General features: G+C 41.4%; 1 protein-coding gene across 7 annotated transcripts in view; it reads left to right on the forward strand.

Annotated features, from left to right (window-relative positions):
• Positions 1–1,604: 1,604 nt before the first annotated feature.
• Positions 1,605–19,837, forward strand: part of Ston2 (stonin 2) — a 130,972-nt gene continuing 112,739 nt past the window's right edge. For 3 of the 7 annotated variants that reach the window (XM_046440724.2, XM_058577862.1, XM_058577864.1), the window contains exon 1: positions 1,607–1,765. The gene's annotated coding sequence lies outside the window, so the exon portion shown is untranslated. Of the gene's footprint in view, positions 1,961–19,837 lie in introns of all 7 variants that reach the window. The other 4 variants (XM_058577859.1, XM_058577861.1, XM_058577860.1 and 1 more) reach the window with 3 other exon arrangements.

Genomic DNA, 19,837 nt, shown 5'->3' on the forward strand with positions numbered 1-19,837 from the left:
AAAAGTTAGCAACTAGAATTATGTATTCCTGGTTTGATGTCTTCTTGTGCTTCTGACACTGGAAGAGGGATGCATGTGGAAGGATTGTCCTCATATGGCCTCCACCTTGTTATTCTCTGGTGTTCCAACAAGGTGAGGCTCAACCCATTGCCTAGTTGGTTAATCTTTTCAATACAAATGAATCAATTGTTTGTTCATTGATATAAACTAGAGAAAATGGAACTCGAGGGTCTTGGGCTGCTCACAGTACATGACTTTTAAGCTCATCCTAAGGTAGAAGACAAGACTTTCAGACTAGGGCAAGCTGGTTTTCACTTGAGTCTTTAAGTGCTTGTCTACCAATCCAAAATTTCCACTGCAAGTTCTATTAGCATAGAATAGAACTAGGAAGAAATACCTGCAGAAAAATTATTTCTTATGCTATGTTATTTACTTCTACTTATTGCCTATAGGTGTTCAGAGGGGATGCCTTTCAGAGTGGCAGAACAAAGGCCTGGTGACATAGCAGTTGGATTTATTTTTTAGAAGGATTCAGTTCAAGTGGGTGAAAATCTTGGGAGGGCTAAAGAATTACAGGGGCAGAGACTGGAAGATGGGAACAATGATCATCCCTCACACTCCCTTTCTGGTCCAGTTGTGCCTCTCCAAACAGTATGGAGTGACTGTTGTCTTTCAGATGAAAATCTCTCTATGCTCATACCTAGAGTCACTTGAATACATGCCTCACAGTACATAAGGACGTCCTTAGAAAGCTGTTTCCTGTATTTCTTTATATATATATATATATATATATATTTTATATATATATATATATATATATATATATACACATACATACATACACACACACCTACATATATTATAATAATATACACTTGGAACGGTTCCTACCAAATAGTATGTACCACGAAAATGTTATAGGTAATTATGATAAATCAGCTTCATTTCTCTAGCTATTAAATTCCTTGTAAATGAAAATCTCACCATCTTGCTCTTTTACTTCTCCCCACAGGACCTATCAGTGTTCTTAATAATTTGTCGACATGGTTAGGACCTTGGACAAGTCGCTTCCCTTTTCCGAGCTCCAGTAGGAATACATAGAGATTGTGTGTAGATTTTAATCCAAGTCCACAAACACTATTTGGCGCCCACTGTTTACAAGCTACTGCCCTGAAACCTACGCCCTATGCACGGTAAAAATTATCAAAAATGAACATGAAGTCAAAGCCTCACGTGGGAATGAGGCCAGGGGACCAATAATACTGGAACCTTGGAAGTCCCCAATCCCCCAGCCTCCCGGGGGTGTGGGTGGTCCTCCAAGGCAATACCATTTGCCCTCCACTTCCATTTTATTCCAAACGACACTTTTCGGTATTTAGCCGCCCTGTTCGGCCCAAAGGGGATAAGAACCGATTTTCAGCGTCCGGACCCGGGCCCCGAGGCGCGGTAGGAAGGTGAGGCGGCAGCGCAGGAGGCTCGCGGAGCAGATCCCAGCGGTGCCGGGTGGGTCCCACCGCCCAGCTCCCGAACTGCCCAATCACGGCGCAGCTTGGGCGCGCGCCCCAACCAATCAGGAGCGGCGGGAGCGGCGCCGGGAGCCGGCGGGCGCCCAGCACGCCCGAGAGTCGGGAGCCGGCGGCTGCGCTGCGGCGAGGAGCAACTGTGGCGAGAGCCTTGCGGCCGGCTGGGTCCCTGGACCCCACTAGCTGGCTCTGCGGCGGCCGCCTGTCAGTCGACGTTCGAGACCCTGCGGACGGCGTCTCAGGTAACTGCCCCTCCCCGCGGCGGGGGCACCGGCGCTCTGGAGAAAGGGGCCCCCGCAGGTGGAGCGGGCAGGGGGCGGCCGGCCGCGAGGTCCTAGCGCCGCAGTGCTGCTCTGCACATCCCGAGTGCCTTCCGAGCCACCGCCAGGCGAGATACTTCCCCGAGGCGCGGGCGTCCGGGAGTGAGAGGGGCTTAGGTGAGTGGGCCTAAGGTGGGCGGGGGCGGGCGTAGGGGCAAGACCCCTGTGACCTCCGCAGCTACACAGCACTTGTTGCCAAGGTGCCTTCCCTGGAGACCCAGGTCGTCCAGGACAGCTTCACTGGCCAGAGTGGGGAGGCGGCAACAGGTGTCCCTGGGCCCGGTGCCTCTTCCCCCAAACCCCCCACCCCAGGCCTGGAATCCCAGCCTTGGCGTTCCGCCTCACCTTCGGGGTGTCGGGAGACAGGACCCCAGCCTGGCCCCTCAGGCACGCTGCCCGCTGGACAGCGCCTAGAGGCCTCCTGGACCCGGGGCTTTGGATGGAGTTTCCTGCGCGGGTTGCCAAGCAATTTGCCGGACACCGCCTCTGGCTGAGATGAAGAGAGTTGGAGATGAGACGTACGTGTGTGTGTGTGTGTGTGTGTGTGTGTGTGTGTGTACGCGCGCTCTGGTTCAACCCCTACTGAAAGGAGCTGCCTGAGGGCTATGAGTGAATCATTAACTATAGTGTTATGCAGCTGCTGGCCCCTGCCCACCTCTCTCTCTTCCTCCCTCTCCTTTTCACTCTTTCCCTCTCCCCTTTATGTCCTGTGTCTCTCGCTCCTAATTGATAAAGTGGCGATACCGATTAAACTTGCTTTGAGGATTATAGGAGCCAATGTCTGAAAAACAGAGCAGAGAGCCAGCACTTAGCATTTACTGAGTGCTTTATTGTATGAAGTGGATGGACGTTTAAAAAGTAAATCAGATGTGTCCAAACTGGCCCAACAACCATTTGGATCTCTGAATAGCTTTCTATACTTGAAAGGGAAAAAAAATTGTTATTATTAGTGTTACTGATGATATCATTTAAAGGTAATATATCCTTTGGAGGAGGATATTAAAAAAAAAAAAAAAACCCTCCTCCATTGTGATGTTGAGACAAATGGCCTCCAACTAGAAACCAAAGCTTTGTAACCCTTGAAAAAATTAGTATGAATATTATATGAAAAAAGAAATCCCTGTAGTTTGTTAAATGCTCATATTTCATTAGTATGGCTGATTAGGGGTGGGATATTTTTAGGTTTTTGTACTTCCTGATGTTCCCATGAACAAATAAGTAGAGTTAAAAAGAGTGAAAGAAAAACAAAAGAAAAGCACCACACAACAAAATGCCAGCATCTCCTAGAAACTTGAAATTGCAGTTGTTACTCTCAGGCATTTAATCCTGCATCTGACCTGGGGGGGGGGGGGGTCTAGTCCAGTCTTTTGCCATGGTTTCATTTTCCTTTCCTTGTTTAATCTGAAGATTAAACATTTGACCCCCTTCATTTTTTAAAAAGCCTAAAATATCAATATGTAGCAGACTTCCTTGGAGTTCTACCCTGTGACAAACCCATAAGGACCATCCTAAAGGTTCTTTAGGGTGGTGGCATTTGCGTCTGCCTGCCTTTTCACACTTTCCTAACCATGCAGCCTGGGACCTGGTTGTAGACAAAATGCTCCATTTCTTGTACAGTGTCATTTCTATGTGTCTTAGAATATATACATCAACTTAGAGAAAGAGAGGCCAGGAGATCAGAAACTCACTTCTAGAGAGATGCAAACTTATAAGTCTCAAATTAATGTAACAGGTTTTTTGTGTTTTTTTTTTTTTCAATTGTTTACTAAGGAGACTTTTACTCTGTTCTGAAAACTCACTGCTGGGGATGGAGAGAGGTATATGGCATAGGACAAGACTGCTAAGTTCAGAGCCAGACCCCACTTGTGAAAATTCAGGCTCTGACTGAGACTGGGAAACTTGAACAAAATGCTTCATTTCTTTGAGCCAAAATCTCCTTGCTCTGTCGAGTGAAGACTCACATTTATTCTTATTTTAGTGGATCCTAAGTATAGTGTTAATAGATGGGAAGCCTAGTTCTGGGGACATAGTTACTGATCTGTAGTATCTAAAGGAGGTCTTAAAAGTGAGAGTAATCAGTTACACCTAGGCAAGATAAAGTCCTGATTGAGAGGTACTGAGTGTCAAATGATGAGCAAGTCTTTTGTGAAACTAGGGCTGCAGTGGGATTGGAAAGGATAGAGTAGAAGAGAGAAGACATCCAGAAAGAGGAATGACCAAAATATCCATGGTCAGCTTAGGCTAAAGAACAAATAACCCCCAAGATCCGCATGTCCACAGTAGGTCAATTGTAGTTCTGTCCTCATCTATTTTTATTTAGGGACCCACTGAGCTTATAAAACAGCCTCTCTCTGGGACAATGCTAATCTCATTGTGGCAAAGTAAAAGAGAGAAAGTGACAGAACAAAACTATGACACTTCAAGTCTGCTCAGAAGTGGCAGCTGTCCCTTCAGCTCTCATGCTGTTGGCCAAGGTCAATCACATGGTCAAGCCCAATGTCAGAGGTATGAGGAAGTGTAAGCTTCCTGCAGATAGCAAAAATGTGACAGAGTATGTGGGAAGGTACAGAAGGAAACAAGGTCAGGGAAGTGGCCCAGCGGCAGATAATGAAGGACTTTGGGTTGTGTGCCAGGGCTTGGGCCTTTCTATGGGCAGGGAGCAGTGACTGAAGGGTTTTAAATTGGGATTTGATAGGGTCAGGTTTTCCCACTGAGCATACATCTCTAGTGGCAATATGGAGAGAAGATTGATATAGGTGAAATGAAAGGGAAGGGATGGTGAAAGTCTGAATGAATATAGTGGCCTTGAATCTCTCACTGTCTTTCTTTATGTTACAGGAAATTCTATTACTAGAAAATTTCCATTTTCACTTGAGTGGCTTATCTTCTTTATAAGTCCTCTCCTAAAAGGTACATGCTCTCAACCTTAAGTTATCTTGAAAATCATTTAAAGCAGCAGTTCTCAGATTTTAGTGTGCATCAGAATCAGGGAAAGTTTGAGAAAAAAAGATTGCTGATCCTGTCGTCTCATCACAGAGTTTCTTCACTGATCAGTTTGGGTGGAGCCTGAGAATTAGCATTTCTGACCAGTGCTTAGGTGATACTGATGCTGCTGGTCCAATGACCACACTTTGAAAACCACTGAAGGTAGAAAATAAGATGTGGTTGAGAGAAAGACCTAAATGGAAGGGTCCCAATGGAAGGAGGAAAAAGGCTGGAAGATTCTAGCATTCTCCCTGTAGCAATTTTGCTCAATGTTGGCTCTGTCCATTAGCAGTGGGGTCTGTAAAAGTGACTGAGTCTCTAGATTTATATTAAATTGCAAATGCAATTCTTCTAGTGAGGAAACAAATGGCAGCAATAACAAAAAAGCTCATATTCAGAGAAGTAAGCAGTATCCAAGTGCTGCTTTGTCCCCTCCCTCTGTAATTCTGCCCAACCTCTCCATCCTGTCATTGAGCACTCACCCTTTAGTCTGGCTCCAGACCTCTCACTCAAGCCTGTCCACATATCTCAATCCCAGTCCCTCATGCTTCTTGTCATCCCAGTCATAATTTCTTCTGGAACTGAGTTGCCCATTGGGTGGACACTTGGCTGACTTTTAATACAGTCCAACCAAGAAATTGCTTGTGTCACTTGAGGTAACCTTTATGAATAAACATCTGTCCTGTGTGGTCATGCAAATTGTAGTCCATCCCCTCCACTCCCTAGACAAATAACTCCCTGTGAACCCAAGATCAACCCATCCCAAATCATTTGGCTTATTCTAATAGGTGGAGCAAGCACAACAATTCTAACTGACTCATCACTCCTACAATGAAAGAGCATTTAAAAAATGGTTGTTAAGGAAGAAATAAGGGGTGTATATGATGCAGGAAATAAAATACAACAAGGGTTTCTTTTTTTTGTTGTTGTTATATTTTTTCTCAATGACGAAAGTTTGAATTCTACCTAGGGCCCAGATAGAAGTAGTGTGTCCATCCAAAAGACAGCATGTGGAGGCATTGAATACTTCCAGGGTCAACACTTAAGTGCTTGCTTGAGGGTTAGAATATTTGTTTCAAGGTGAGATGAGTACAAAATGGTCCATTGGAGTGTAGATAGAAAAACTAGACTCTATGCATATTCATTTTGTCTAAAATAATAAATATCATGGTAGGTTCAAAATGTAAAATGAAATGAGATTTGAGAAGACCCTTGTTCTAATTGAGATTTGACAGGTAAATCACACCTTGAAAGTGTTTTTTTGAAACAGGAGATTTTTCTGTCTCAGGAGGGTTCTGGGTATCTCCAGAGGTGGATGAGAAAGTTTAGAATCAGACTTCTGTCCTGGAGACCTAAGGCCAACTGTTTGCCTCTCCAGGTAATTCTGAAAAGCCATTATCTCTCCTCTTTCAGGCTTGGCCTCTGTAAGCTCTATAAAGAATTGTAGCAGGTTTTTAGAATACTTGGCTTAAAGTTTCAAAATATGCAACAAATAGAACCCTAGACCTAAAAAGAGTGAGAGCAATAAAAGAAACTAGACAAGCTGGGTACAATGGTGCATGCCTATAATCCCAATGATTCAGGAGGCCAAGACAGGAGGATTGCCAGTTTGAGGCCAGCCTCAGCAAATTAGAGAGGCCTTCTGTAACTTAGCAACATCCTGTCTCAAAAAAGAAAATTTAAGGGGCTGAGTCTGTGGCTCAGGGGTAGAACACTTGCCTGGCGTGCATGAGGCACTGGGTTTGATCCTTAGCACCACATAAAAATTAAGTTGTCCACCTACAACTAAAAAATACATATTTAAAAAAAATAAAATTTAAAAGAGGATTAGGGATGTAGCTCAGTGGTAAAGTACTCTTGGGTTAAATCCCTAGTACCCCTCCCCAGAGAGAGAGAGAGAGAGAGAGAGAGAGAGAGAGAGAAACTAGCCAGAAGGGCAGGAGGGTTGCAAGTTTGAGGCCAGCCTTAGCAACTTAAGGAGTCCCTAAGCAACTTTAGTAAGACCCTGTCTGCGAATATAAAATAAAACAACAAAAATGGCTGGTGATGTAGCTCAGTGGTAGAGCACCCCTGGGTTCAATCCCCAGTTTAAAAAAGAAAAAAGAAAAAGAAATTGTCACTGTCTCTAATTCAAAAGAAAGTATCACTGTCCCCCCATATATCACTGTATAACATTTATTCAGCAGTTTAGTATGTAAGAAATGTAAAAATAAGATCACTAGATAAATACTATCCTCTCTTTATGCTGTCTCTAGCAATAGCTCTTTGCTACTGGCCTGGTAAAACCTTTGGAAGGTAGTTCATGTGAATGGGCATTGACCATCTTCCGAGTGTGGGACCCTGAGGAACAAGTTCTGAGGAACTCAGAAGTGTAATGCTCAGTCTTCTGACATAGCCTCTGATCTGAGAGTGAAACAACATAATATTTGTGCAAAACCATTAATAGTTAAACAACAACAGTAGGCAAGTAATCAAAGAGAGTACCAAGTGCTATAAATTCAGACAGGGAATCATTTGGAGGTTGTGCTGGGCTGGGAAGGTCCATAAAGGTTGTACTGGGCTGAATGCAGAAATAGGATTTATAGCTAGGTGGAAGCACTAGTTTTGTAGGGAATAGATCTAAGTGAACTGAGGTTCTTTATTGGGGGGCAATCCTGTTTCAGGTTCACTGCAAGATAGTGTATCTGGAGTAAAAGAATCAATTAGGATAGGAGAAGGGAAGTTTGAGCTAATTACTTCTTAAAGTCTTCCCCCACTTGATTACCACTTGACCATGGAATCTGAATGTTCTTGCATATAACAGTTTGTATAACCTCCTAACACATTAAGATTATTCATTAGTAGATGAGTGATATTGGACTCTGATTTCCTCTTAACATGTTCATTTTATTAATAGGAAAGCACTTTGAAGATAAGGATGTCAAACCTGTTTATAAATAAAACTTAATCCTACCATAAACTGTGTCATACTGGCAGATGATCAGTCTCTCTACATTTCCAAAGTAACCCAGAAAGGTCAAGTGACTTGTTTAAAGTCATGCAGGAATCCTCTGGCGTTTCCATGTTAACTGATGCCATCTCCCTTGACATTTGGGTAGTGTCTAGTTTAAGTTGTTTTACAGATCTCCATAAAAAGGGTGAGAAGAACTTAGGACCCTGACATCTAGTTGGGATCTTTCCAGGTAGCATTATATTCCATGGAAAAACTATAACCCCAAAAGTTCTCATTAATTTTAAATTGAAAGATCATTACACTTTCTCTTTCAGGCTCAATTCTGGTGCTCACTAAAACAAGGTATGGTTTTAGTGCTGTGGGTCTGTGTACACACACCACCTGAATGAAATGACATTAAGTATTTTTCAGACCAAATGCCAACCAGTATAGCAGGCAGGCCTGTCAGTTACTTTGAATTTTGAAATGAGACACCAGTTTGATAGACCCCCTTTACCAGTTTGATTGAATCCTCTGTTGGCTGCCTTTTGAAGTTAGCTAATTGATTTTTAAAAATTAGATGCTTTAAATAAAAGTAGATTTTGTTTTACTGTTTGCTGTAGAAACTGAGTATATTTGTCTTTTTTTCTGACTTAAGCTTTTTTTTTTTTTTTTTTTTTTTGAGGTGGAGGGTACTGGGGTTTGAATTTAGAGATACTCAATTACTGAGTTGCTTAGCACCTCGCCGCCATTGCTGAAGCTGGCTTTGAACTCAAGATCCTCCTGCTGTAGCCTCCCTCCAGAGTCACTGGGATTATAGGCATCGTCACCGCTCCTGGCTCTGACTTAAGCTTTTAAAAGAGAAGAATCATAATATTGTGATTAAGTGGATAAGGCTGTGGTGATCCATAGACAGTGAATTTATTAGCATATATATTGCTTAAATGTTAAATTTCATTCTTTGTTTTGCATTTCCCTCCACTTCTAACTTTGAGTACTTGAAGAGTGTGGGAAATAGTTATCAAAATCACTATCAGTTGCTTCATTCATTGAGTATTACTAAGTGGTTAGGTCCTCTGCCACATCATCTCATGTTTTTTGCACCTCAGTTCACTAAGGTCAGATGAGACTATATCTGAGATTAAGTAATCTATCAGAGATGCTGTGCTTTGAATCCACCTCTGTTAATCTCTTAGGTTTGATCTCGGTCACTATAGTATTTGGAAACAAAAGGAGAAGTGCTCTAAAGAGGTAATGGTGGGGCTTGGGTTGTGGCTTAGTGGTAGAGTACTCGCCTAGCATGTGTGAGGCACAGGGTTTGATCCTCAGCACCACATAAAAAATAAATAAATATGGGGCTGGGTTTGTGGCTCAGTGGCAGAGTCCTTGCCTTGCACATGTGAGGCACTGAGTTTGATCCTCAGCACCACATAAAATGAATAAACAAAATAAAGATATTGTGTCCATGTGTAGCTAAAAAAATATTTAAAATAAATAAATAAAATAAAGGTATTGTGTCCATCTACAACTAAAAGAAAAAAAATAATTAATATTCCCAGTGGCTCTGGAGGCCAGGGCAGGAGGATTGAGAGTTCAAAGCCAGCCTCAGCAACACCATGATGCTAAGCAACTCTGTGAGATCCTTCTCTAAATAAAATACAAAAATAGGGCTGGGGATGTGGCTCAGTGGTTGAGTGCCCCTGAGTTCAATCCCCAGTATCAAAAAAAAGAAAGTTAATGGGGGCTACCTGTCCACTCTGTCTACACCCTTGGAGATTCCGTTGGAGGGAAACTGCCCTTATTTTGGGGCTGTTGGTTCAGGCAATCAGTAGGTTAGTAGAAGCACACTTCTTTCTCTTGTTTCCTCTTCCTTTATCATTTTTGTCATAGAGCAACCTTTTAAAAGAGAGATGAGAGAGCAGTGATCTATTTGAGTAAATGCCTTATGACTCTCAGTCACTCACCAACCTAACTAGCTTTGGGTGTGGTGCTGTCTACAACAGCCATGCTCTGTATTTGCTGACTTCTCCAGCTGTGCCATCCATCGGAATCAGGGATCCTGGAGTTCACATACTCTGCTGCTGGTTAATCCCTGAGCAGTCCTTGGGGATACAGTTCTGAAGAGTCAGAATTATTTGCTGTCATGTATCATATATGCTCTGTCTGGATCACAGCACAATGCTCATGGGAGCAGGGATTTTTTTTTTAATACTTTGTAGTTGTAGATGGACAGAATGACTTTATTTTATTTGCTTATGTGGTGCTAAGGATTGAACCCAGTACCTCACACATGCTAGGCAAGTGCTCTGCCACTGAGCTACAGCCCCAGCCCAGGAGCAGGGATTTTGGTCCCCTGTAATTTGGTTATCTTTTACCTATGAAAAAAGACCAGGCACTTTATAGGGATGGGTCCTAGCTATAAAAAAAAAAGTAGATAAAAGTGTAGGTTCATTTATGCATATATATCTCTACTTACAGGGGAAAAAATAGGGAAAAAATGTGTGTCTCATGGGTAGAGCATGGTGAAGTGGTTAAGAGAATAGACTTGGGAATCAGCTGTCCAAGTTTGGATGATGAAGTCTTGGGTAAGTTATTTAACCTCCCTCTCAGTTTTTTCTCTCTATAAAAGAAATAATAGAACCTGTTTCATAGACTTATTATAAAGACTACAGGAGTTATTTAACTAAATGAGTTGTAAAGGACTTTGACATAAGCATCTGGCAGCTAGGGAGTGTTACATAAGTGTATATCAAATAATACATGAAAATAAAGTGATAAGTGAATATCACAGTGTGTAGGTCAGACAACACCATAATAGATGCAGCCATATGAGTGCCTTTATAGGGGTACTCATGATGAATCATGTGCAAGTGAAATCCATGTGTACCAAGGCAATTAGCCGTTTTAAAGAATCACATCAGACATATGATTGTAAATTGCCTTTTTGTAAAATAAACCTGGGAGAAACCCTGCAAGAAGGGAGAGAGAAGGCAAGAGTGGTTTATTTGATGTTTTGGGCCAGGATTACTGGAAAGATAGAGCTGTCATCATCTTGGATAGGGAAGGCTTTTGCTGCAGTCATTTTGGGAGAGATAGTAGTTGGTCAATATTGGATATGTTAAGTTTGACAGGCTTCTTAGACATTTGCATGAAGATAGGCATCAGGCAGAGTCAGGTAAGAATTCAAGGCAAGAATTCATCTTTGGGGTGGACTTAGGCTTACAGACGGGACCTATAGCTGTGAAGGAATGAAAATAGTTGATTGAGGAGTGGCATTTGAGCTCCAGTGGAAAAGTCAAGCTGGCTTTAGTTCTCTAGTTGCCCTTTCTTTCACTTTGCCAGGATAAAATGCAATGTGGCCCTTTGGGATGTTGGCATTTTCTTAGTATAGTTATCTTTTGAACCCTATAATGCTGTGGTTAAATACATGGACTTTAAAGTTAATATAATAAGAATAGCTACCATTTGATGTCTTATTAGCTTTGTGCCTTTGGGCAGGTTACTTAGCCTTCAAGACTCAGTTTCCTTACCAGATGGGAACTGGTATTAAAAAACTTAGTGCATAGGTCTGAGGGCTCCCTAAGTGCTGCATTAAAGTGATGAATCTGATCTTCCTTTATTCATTATAAAATTCTCACTGTTCATGCCAACATGTTGGAATTAAGGAACAGTGACAACTTACACATTTTTAAAGCCCTTTGAATTTTCCCGGAGATGAAAACCATATTTTAATTTAACTCATACTGCTAAAAATAAAAAGGGGAGGTCAGGGAGATACTGCAATAAGTTCTGCACACAAGTCAGGCACTTAGGTTTCCTTCATATTTGAAACACTACATCCAAAGATCAAGTGTGGCCCATTTTTGTGGCAGTTGCTACATGAATCACAGCTACAGGAGCATTCAGAGATCTGAAAGCCAAAACATGGGTAGGAAAGGGATATCCCTGGTAATGACAGTGTTTTAATATTATATCCATTAACTTCATGCCTGCTCTCTGCCATCATGAGCCATGTAAGAAATTACTTTCTTCTAATTAATACACTAGCTGATTTTCCCTACAATTTTAAATTCAAGTTTTGTGGTTGATTGGAAAATGCATTTAAACCACTTTGTTTCAGAATAATATTATTTGGATTCTATTTTTTTAGAAAGTTTCCTTTTCTAATATGTAAATAAGAATTCAGGGATAGGGAGAATCACATTCTGAAGTCTTGTCTCTTTATTCCCTAATTATTGTGTCTGCTGTGTTTGCACTTATAGTTGATATACTTTGAATTTGTGGCTTTTCTGTTTTGCAAGAGTTACTGTCAGTGAGATGGCCACCAAAAGAAAAACTACTATTAGTGGTGGCAGGACCAAATTACATGTAATGGTGTGGTTTGTTTCTAAATCCTAACAGAGTTTCAGAGAGACTTTTTCCAGATGGGCATGGGTGATGTGAGGACTGAAAGAAGAAAACATTAGAAACATCAAAGTAGGAAAAAAAACTTAATAGGAAAAACCTTCTAGTGATTAAGTTTTTCTTTCTGGTCTTTCAGGTTGAGGAAGTAAAAGAATAGGCATCAATGATGGGAAATTTCCATCAACTTGGAAAGAACAATAGAATAAATAATTCTTTGCCACTAAGGTACAAGCTTAGGGAGTCACAAGGTCATTGGATCCTGCCCCATTTGTCTGTGGTGACAGCCTCTCCTGCCCCCACCAGGAACACCTTATCTTAAACAATGGAAGTGTCCCTGGGAAGTTGAAGTTCACACAAACGGAATTTTTACAAATTATATCATTTTAGAAGTATACCAGTGGTTGTGCTTTTCTATGTTTCCCAGATTTTTTTTAGTGAAATTGTATTCTTTTTACAAGAAAACTGTATAGAAATTAGAAAAATGAATAAGAAAAAGGAAAAAAAAAAACTATGAGTGTGGGGATGGGTGAGTCGTCACCATTTAAAGGTGCCCATTTGCTCACATTTCATAATGTGAGAGCTCTTTTGTCCCAATTGAGACATTTCTTAACATATCTACTCTCTAATTTACAATTTATTTTAAAAAGGATGGAATATTAATAGTGCATTTCATATATCAAAACCCAGGCCCTGCTCTTCTGGAGCCAGCCCTCAGTCAACAGATATTTATTCAGCTCTCACGTTGTGCCAAGCCCACCCAGTGTGTCCCAGTTCATCGCGCGTCTGTCCTTGGCAGTTGGAGACACTCACGTGCCCCTGCCTTCAGTCAGCAGACAAGAACTTGGGATGTGTCTTGTTTGTGAGAGGGCTGGTTCACGAGGATAACGTTGCAGTGAGCCCAGCCCATGCACAGCTGCAGCCCAGAAGGCCAACTGCTGCAGCCTGAGCTTTAGTGTTTTGGATGGGTTGTTTTGGTTCTATGACTGTGTGTCTGGTTTGTTGGGGGAAGAGGGAGGGGAAGGATTCTCAGAAAAGGAAAGGCGATATCCTCCACATTAATGAAAACGGAAATAAGGAATTATCAGTTCAGGGTCAGTAGAAGCCACAGTGCCTGGCTTCCTTCTATTCTCCTCTCGAATGCCTTTGGTTTTGAAAAGTCTGAAAGTGACTTGAGCTAGATAAATTGTTCTGGGGTGGGAGCTTTTAACAGGGAGTCCACAGATCCCTAGGGGGTTTTTGTATGGACTTTGAGAAGCACCTTAAATTGCAAATGATGTTACATGTATATCACTTTTCCAAATACAAGAGTCTGTGGCTGGGATGGGGTTGTGGCTCAGTGGTACATCACTCCCTCTCATGTGTGAGGCACTGGGTTCAATCCTCAGCACCACATAAGATAAATAAATAAAATGAAGATATTTGTCCATCTACAACTAAAAAAATACTTTAAAAAGGAGTCTGTGGCTTAAATTAAAACTCAAAGAGATGCAGCGAGCTATAATTAAAAAAAAAAAAAAAGGAAGGAAGGAGGGTAGAAAGGAAGGAAAGGAGGAAAACAATCAGTTCCAGGGAGAGGCCTTCAAGTTTACATTATTTATCTTAGTCTTGGTCCTAACTAGATCACTGTTCCTCGTGAGGGTCACATGCATGTAGTAGAAGTAGCAGTGCAGGTGTGTGAAGCACCTTGGCACACCCATAGAAACCTGTCCTATAGAAAGGTAAAGGAGGTGCACTTTTTCAAATGCTGGAAAGGCGGAGACACAGAAATCTCCAACCCCTGTGATCCTCATGCCTCCTGCTTACCCCTTTCTTAATTCAGTATTGTTCTTGTGCTCCCTTAATTCAGTATTACCTAAAGCTCAACCAGTTGGAGTGAACACAGATATCTCTTTTACCTGGTCTTCCTCTGAGTTGTAAGAGAACCATGTTTTTTCACCACAATGTTGAAGTTGAATTTGACCCAGGCCTCAAAAAAGATGATAAGAGAATTCCCAAGGAGTTGCTTATCCTGTGCCTGATACACAAATATTAACCTTCCCTAAGGTTCCAACCTTGATTTTTATTTTACTCATATTATTCTCTGAGTGACTTAATTGAAACTCCCTTTTTTCCTGTGACCTCCTACATTGAATTAGCAATGCTCATCTTTCTTCTGAGCTCTAGACCTGCCTATTTAACAGGACCCATAGACACCTCAATGACTGTTGTATAGGCCCATCAAACGCTCTGGATTTAACACTGAACTCATCCCATCACTACCACTCTTGAATTGTTCTTCCTTCTAAGTCCTTGTCATGATGAGTAGTACAAAATTGATCCAGTTTTCCAAGGGTCTTATTCATTCACCTACCATGTACTTACTTCTTCAATCTAAATGAGCCCCAAAGAGACTTTATCCTCATATCTTATTGATCTTACATCCTAAATAGTTGTAAAAACATTGCTCTATCCCTCATCTTGCAGTGCCTGATCACTATAATTACAAGCTCATTTTCCCACCTTCTAATCCATCTTCCTCATTGCTTCCAGAATGATCTCTAAATGTAAAGCAAATCATGTTTAGTTGATCTCTATTGCCAGTTCAGTTGTTTGCCTCTGTGATGAAACAACCTTCTTAGCCCAGCCTACAAGGCTCTGCTTGACCTGTCTCCTTCTGGTCTTTTCTGCCTCTTGCCTGATAGCTCTTCTTCTGGCTCATTGCTTCATCACACTGAATTACTTGTGGTTCAGAAAAATGACGAGCTTTCATTTGTCTCTTAGGCTCAGTGTGAGTCTATTAAATTTTAATGCAGCTGTTTTGAGTGGGGGCCTTATAAGAAACTATTACACTTCAGATTTCTAAGACATGTACAAAACAGATACCTTAGGCCATCTCTGTATCATCTATTCCTAACATTAAGGCTGAATCTTAGGGCTTCTATGAACTCCAGCCTCCTTTCTGAGCCTCAGCTTCCCTTCATACCATGTCTTACTCTTATCTACAGATAAGAGTAAGACATGGTATCTCATCCCTGATACATACTTCAGGGGTTGAAGTCAGTAGATGATGTTTTAATATGGGATTAGGCAGAAGGTCTGGAGATGGACCTAAGGATCGGGAATATCTGTTATATACGTTTGCATAGGAAACAGTGATTTTGCCTGTTATCATGACTGTTTAAATATGGCTAAGTAAAATGACACCTTTTTTAAGAAAAATATTTATTTAGTTGTAGATGAACATACGATATCTTTATTTATTTTTATGTGGTGCTGAGGATCGAACCCAGTGCCTCACACTTTCGAGGCAAGCACTTTACCACTGAGCTACAGCCCCAGCCCCCAAATCACACCTTTTAATTGATCATATTGTATTGTTATGTTTGTTCTTATGGATACCATACTGCCAGTTTGAAATGCTGGGTCTTAGACTCCTCTGTCCCTAGAATTTCACTAGATAATATCTATAGCAGGAGATATTAAACAAATGCTTATTCAATGAATGAAGAAATGAATGGGTGATGTTCTATCACAGTCAGAATTCTAATAACCTGTAGAAACTCTGTGAGCACAAATAATGGCAAGTCCAGCAAGACCTATTAGGTCATCTCTTCTATTTTCTGTGCATGTGAGATTGAATGCCTTTATGGATTTCTATTCATATATAAGCCCTCCTATATTGGCTGCCCCTTAGGCACCCTTTTTCAACCCTCTTAGCCCCACCAACTCTGCATTGACATGGTGACCAACTTTGCTGGTCTAAACCATTCAGCCACCTGAGACTACTGCTAAGGGACCTCCTACCATTTCTGGGTTCAGATGAAGCAACACACTGAAAGGTATGGAATCTGTCCTCCCTATCTAATCCAGCAGGAGCCAGAAGATGTACCCCAACATTGGGGAAGTTGGGTCACTATTTGGTGAACTCTGACCAAAGGGGAACAAAAACAGATGGGAGCTGCCAAATACATTTCCTCTCCTAGCACCAATGGAAGGTTTTGAGATGCAGAAGTCCCAATAGCCTTTCTTAGATGACCAGGCAACAAGCTATGTTTTATGTGAAGCCATGGCCAGCTAGTCCCACTCCATCTTGTATTTGCTTTCCGTACTTTGTTACTCTTTTCCCCTCACTCTGGCTTCCCTGGAATTGCTGTAAGGTACTGGCATTAGAAGCATGGCCTTAAGCTGTTTTCTAAGGAATCTGGCCTAAGACATATTCATCCCACCCCCATTTTCCTGGAAAAACAGGCTAGTGAAGGTAGAAGAAGAGGAAGGGACACCATTAATTAGGAAGTCTCTAGTGCTTGAATCCAGCGGGACTTAGATGGGAGTCAGATTTTACTCATTCGACTCCTGTCATTCCTTATTTTTGCAGCAGTGAGTGGCATTGGCCACCCTCATTTAGGTGAATTGGGCAGGTGGGTCCATTAGTATTAAAAGATCTTTAGGAACCTGTGAACTGCTCCCTTTGCAGATTGGCTACCTATTCCATGATTTCCTATTTTAAAATGTCTAATTTTAAATAAGTCAAATTTATTTAATTTTAAATGGGAGCGATCCAATGGAATATCATACAGCCACAAAAATGAGATCTATGATATTATCCTATAAATCTTAGCTCTTCTGCTTAGTCTTTGTGTGAGTTTGAGAAAATTGGCCCATCTAAACCTCAGTTACCTCACATGTAAGTTGAACATTAATTAGCATTTTATCTCATGGAGCTGTTATGAAATGCATGAGTGTTTTATCTCATTGAGCTGTTGTGAAGATTAGATAATGCATGTAAAGCCTTCAGCACTCAAAAGATATTAGTTTTAGTTATTAGTATCCTCTTTTTAAAGTACAGTTTGTGAATGATATGTTAATCCCTGTTTGTATAGAAAATAGATTTAGGGTGATTATTTTGTAGTCCTTAGAGGTTTTATATTGGGATATCAAAAAATATTTTCTTGGCCTGGAAACTTTTTCTAGGTAATGAAATTCATAGGCCCACTTTTAATCTTGCCAAAACAGGTGGGAAAGCATAATTTTAAAAAAGTTTCCATGGAAACAGTGTTTGCCTTTTAAGTATTTTAAGTCTATTTTCGATCTTCTGAATATTTTCAAGACCTTTGCAAGCAAGTTTATGTCAACCTAATAAATTTATAGAAACTAAAGCAGAAAGTTTTACAGTTTTGCTATGGATGCATTCAGAGAAGTATGACCTAGAAGATTTGAGGAATAGCCTCTTGCCCCTGGCCTCAGGCGAGTTTCAGTTATCTGAAAGTAGAAAAGTGCTTCCTCTGTAGAATCATGTAATGAGGTCAATGGGATGTATACTGGTAGTTTTTTTTTTTTTTTTTTTTAACTTTCTTTTACAAAGTTGTATTGAGTCATTAAACTTTAAACTATAATCGTGGTTTATTATTAACTCCTTGCAATCAAGCTTCCAGGTCAGCTGTTCAACTTTATTCCAGCCATGCTTGTTGCTCTTCTCTGCGTCACCAGCACTGAGCATTGCAAACATGACTAGGAAGGGCATGTTCCATCCCTCATGGAGCCAACACTCCTGTGACTCTAGAGTCACTAATGACCCTCTGAGCCCCTTTATGTCTCTCAGCAGTATATACTAGAGAAACCTACCTTCTGAAAACCTCTCTCTGCCTCCATGACTTTGGAAGCCTCTGGTTTTTCTATTTCTCTCACTGTCTGGCTGTCACTTGAGGCTCCCTTTTTTTCCAAGTCCCCTTCCATGTATAGGCATGCTCCCAGAATGAGTCAGCTTCTTTGTCTATCTTTTTACTTCCCACAATGATAACTTATTTATTCCCTTGGTTTCAAATACCATCTTTCATGGATGACTTTAAAAATCTTAACTTTTTACCCCTAATTTTTCTGTGGGTGCCAAATCTACACTTTTTCTAACTGCTTTTTTGTTTCACAAACCTTGAATCTCAATGTGTCCCAGATAAAACTCATTTCCCTCTTCACTTCCATTTAATTGTCTTTATGGGGCCACTCCTAATTTCTTTAGAATATGTACCGGGACATTCTCTGCCCTCAATTCAGCTGCTAATGGCACTATGTTCTTCTAATCACTCAAGCTTAATTGCAATTTCATATCATTGTTGTTCCTTTTGTTCTGTTGAACATAGAATAACCCAAGGATTCCTATAGATATAAGCATTTTGTGTATTTTCATCTTGTGCCCAAAGTTTTCTCTGCACATTCATCATTTTCCTGCTTTTTCCAACATGTGGATGTGATGTGCAGGGCTGCTGGCTTATACATCTCCAGTTTAGGTAAGGGAGTGCAGTTCACATTGGATCTGTCTGAATGGCGCCACCTGGAGTTGTACAATGAAGGATGGAGCGTTGGTGAGGGCATCTGTGATGCTGGATGCCTGAGTGGCAGGGAAAGCATGCAGGGGAGGTGGATCTACCCAGGAGGAAAGTTTCATATCTACAGAAGCAGGAAGGATGGAGGGATCATTTTTCTCTCTGTCATCTACCTGGAGGAATAAAGCTCTGTGTTTTTCTAGACAAATCCATGTTGAGATAACTTCACTGGAGAATAAGTCACCACACTTGGGATTTGTGGCCTGGAGCTATTTTCCTCTAACCCTTGTTATTCTAAAATGAAGGTCTGTGATCTTGCAGCTGTATGATAAATAAAGATAATTTCACACTCTCATGTCACAAATGGACTTCTTTGGACATGATTTCCATATACCCAAAGAAGTTGGTGATGCCTCTGGTCACACTGCTGTCCATTGTTGACTGAAATGGGTGGTTTGGGCATACTAGCAATGGGACACTTTGAGCACAACAGCAATGCCTGCTGTTCAGGGCCTGGGAAAAGCCATGTAGGCAGGCTGTCCCTTCAGCTGCATAGGCTGTATTGTACCTACCCAATGGCACTGCTTACAGAGATGTCCCTGTGAATGGGGCCTCAATATCGCCCACTGTGGTAGGACTGCCTCCCACACCTTCTCTCCCAGCTCATTTCCAGGCCGACAGTGCCTTGCGTCGGGCTGGCCTAGCTGTGTCCTGTCTCATTACTGTCTCTCACAACTACTTCCTTTTTCACCCAAATTTCTAAGGTCTCCCCTTTCCTTCCACTTTCACTTCCTGAATGCCATTACCACAGGAATGAAATCATCAAGTTCTTACTCTTTCTTTACCAAGCTAACTCCTATTCATCCTTTTCTAGTAGAAATTGCAATGGTAATGTCTACTATCAATTTAGCACTTGTTATTCACTATACCAAAGCTTTACATTGTAGCATCTTTTTTCATCCTACAGGAATCTCTGAGGTAGATACTAATATATAAAACTCAGGCTTAGAGAACTAAAGAATTATCACCAAGAATATTTTCTCCTATATTTACTGAGTTCTTCGGCAGCACTTTTATTTATTTATTCTCAACTCTGGGTTTCAAGGCATCTCGTGGAGAAAAGATCCCTTTCAAATGCTTCTGTTTCCATGGAACAGATATAGAGTGGTCTGGGACCTCATCTGGATATCCCCCTTCTTAAGGTCAACTGAGTGATACCCATGGTTACAGTTAACAGCCAGAGGACTTAGCCTGCATGCATGAAGAGCTTGTGCTCTGAATCAATGTGCTATGTGTCCTCCTAAGATCCAGTTTGATGCAGAGTCTTCCATGAGGCCCCCATGAGCTCCCCACACCTCAGACCTGAGACCTTTGGTC

The sequence above is a fragment of the Marmota monax genome, unplaced genomic scaffold (assembly GCF_021218885.2).
Source record: "Marmota monax isolate L192 unplaced genomic scaffold, Marmota_monax_Labrador192_F-V1.1 WCK01_AAM20220418_F8-fsc00017, whole genome shotgun sequence".
NCBI classification, from domain to species: domain Eukaryota; kingdom Metazoa; phylum Chordata; class Mammalia; order Rodentia; family Sciuridae; genus Marmota; species Marmota monax.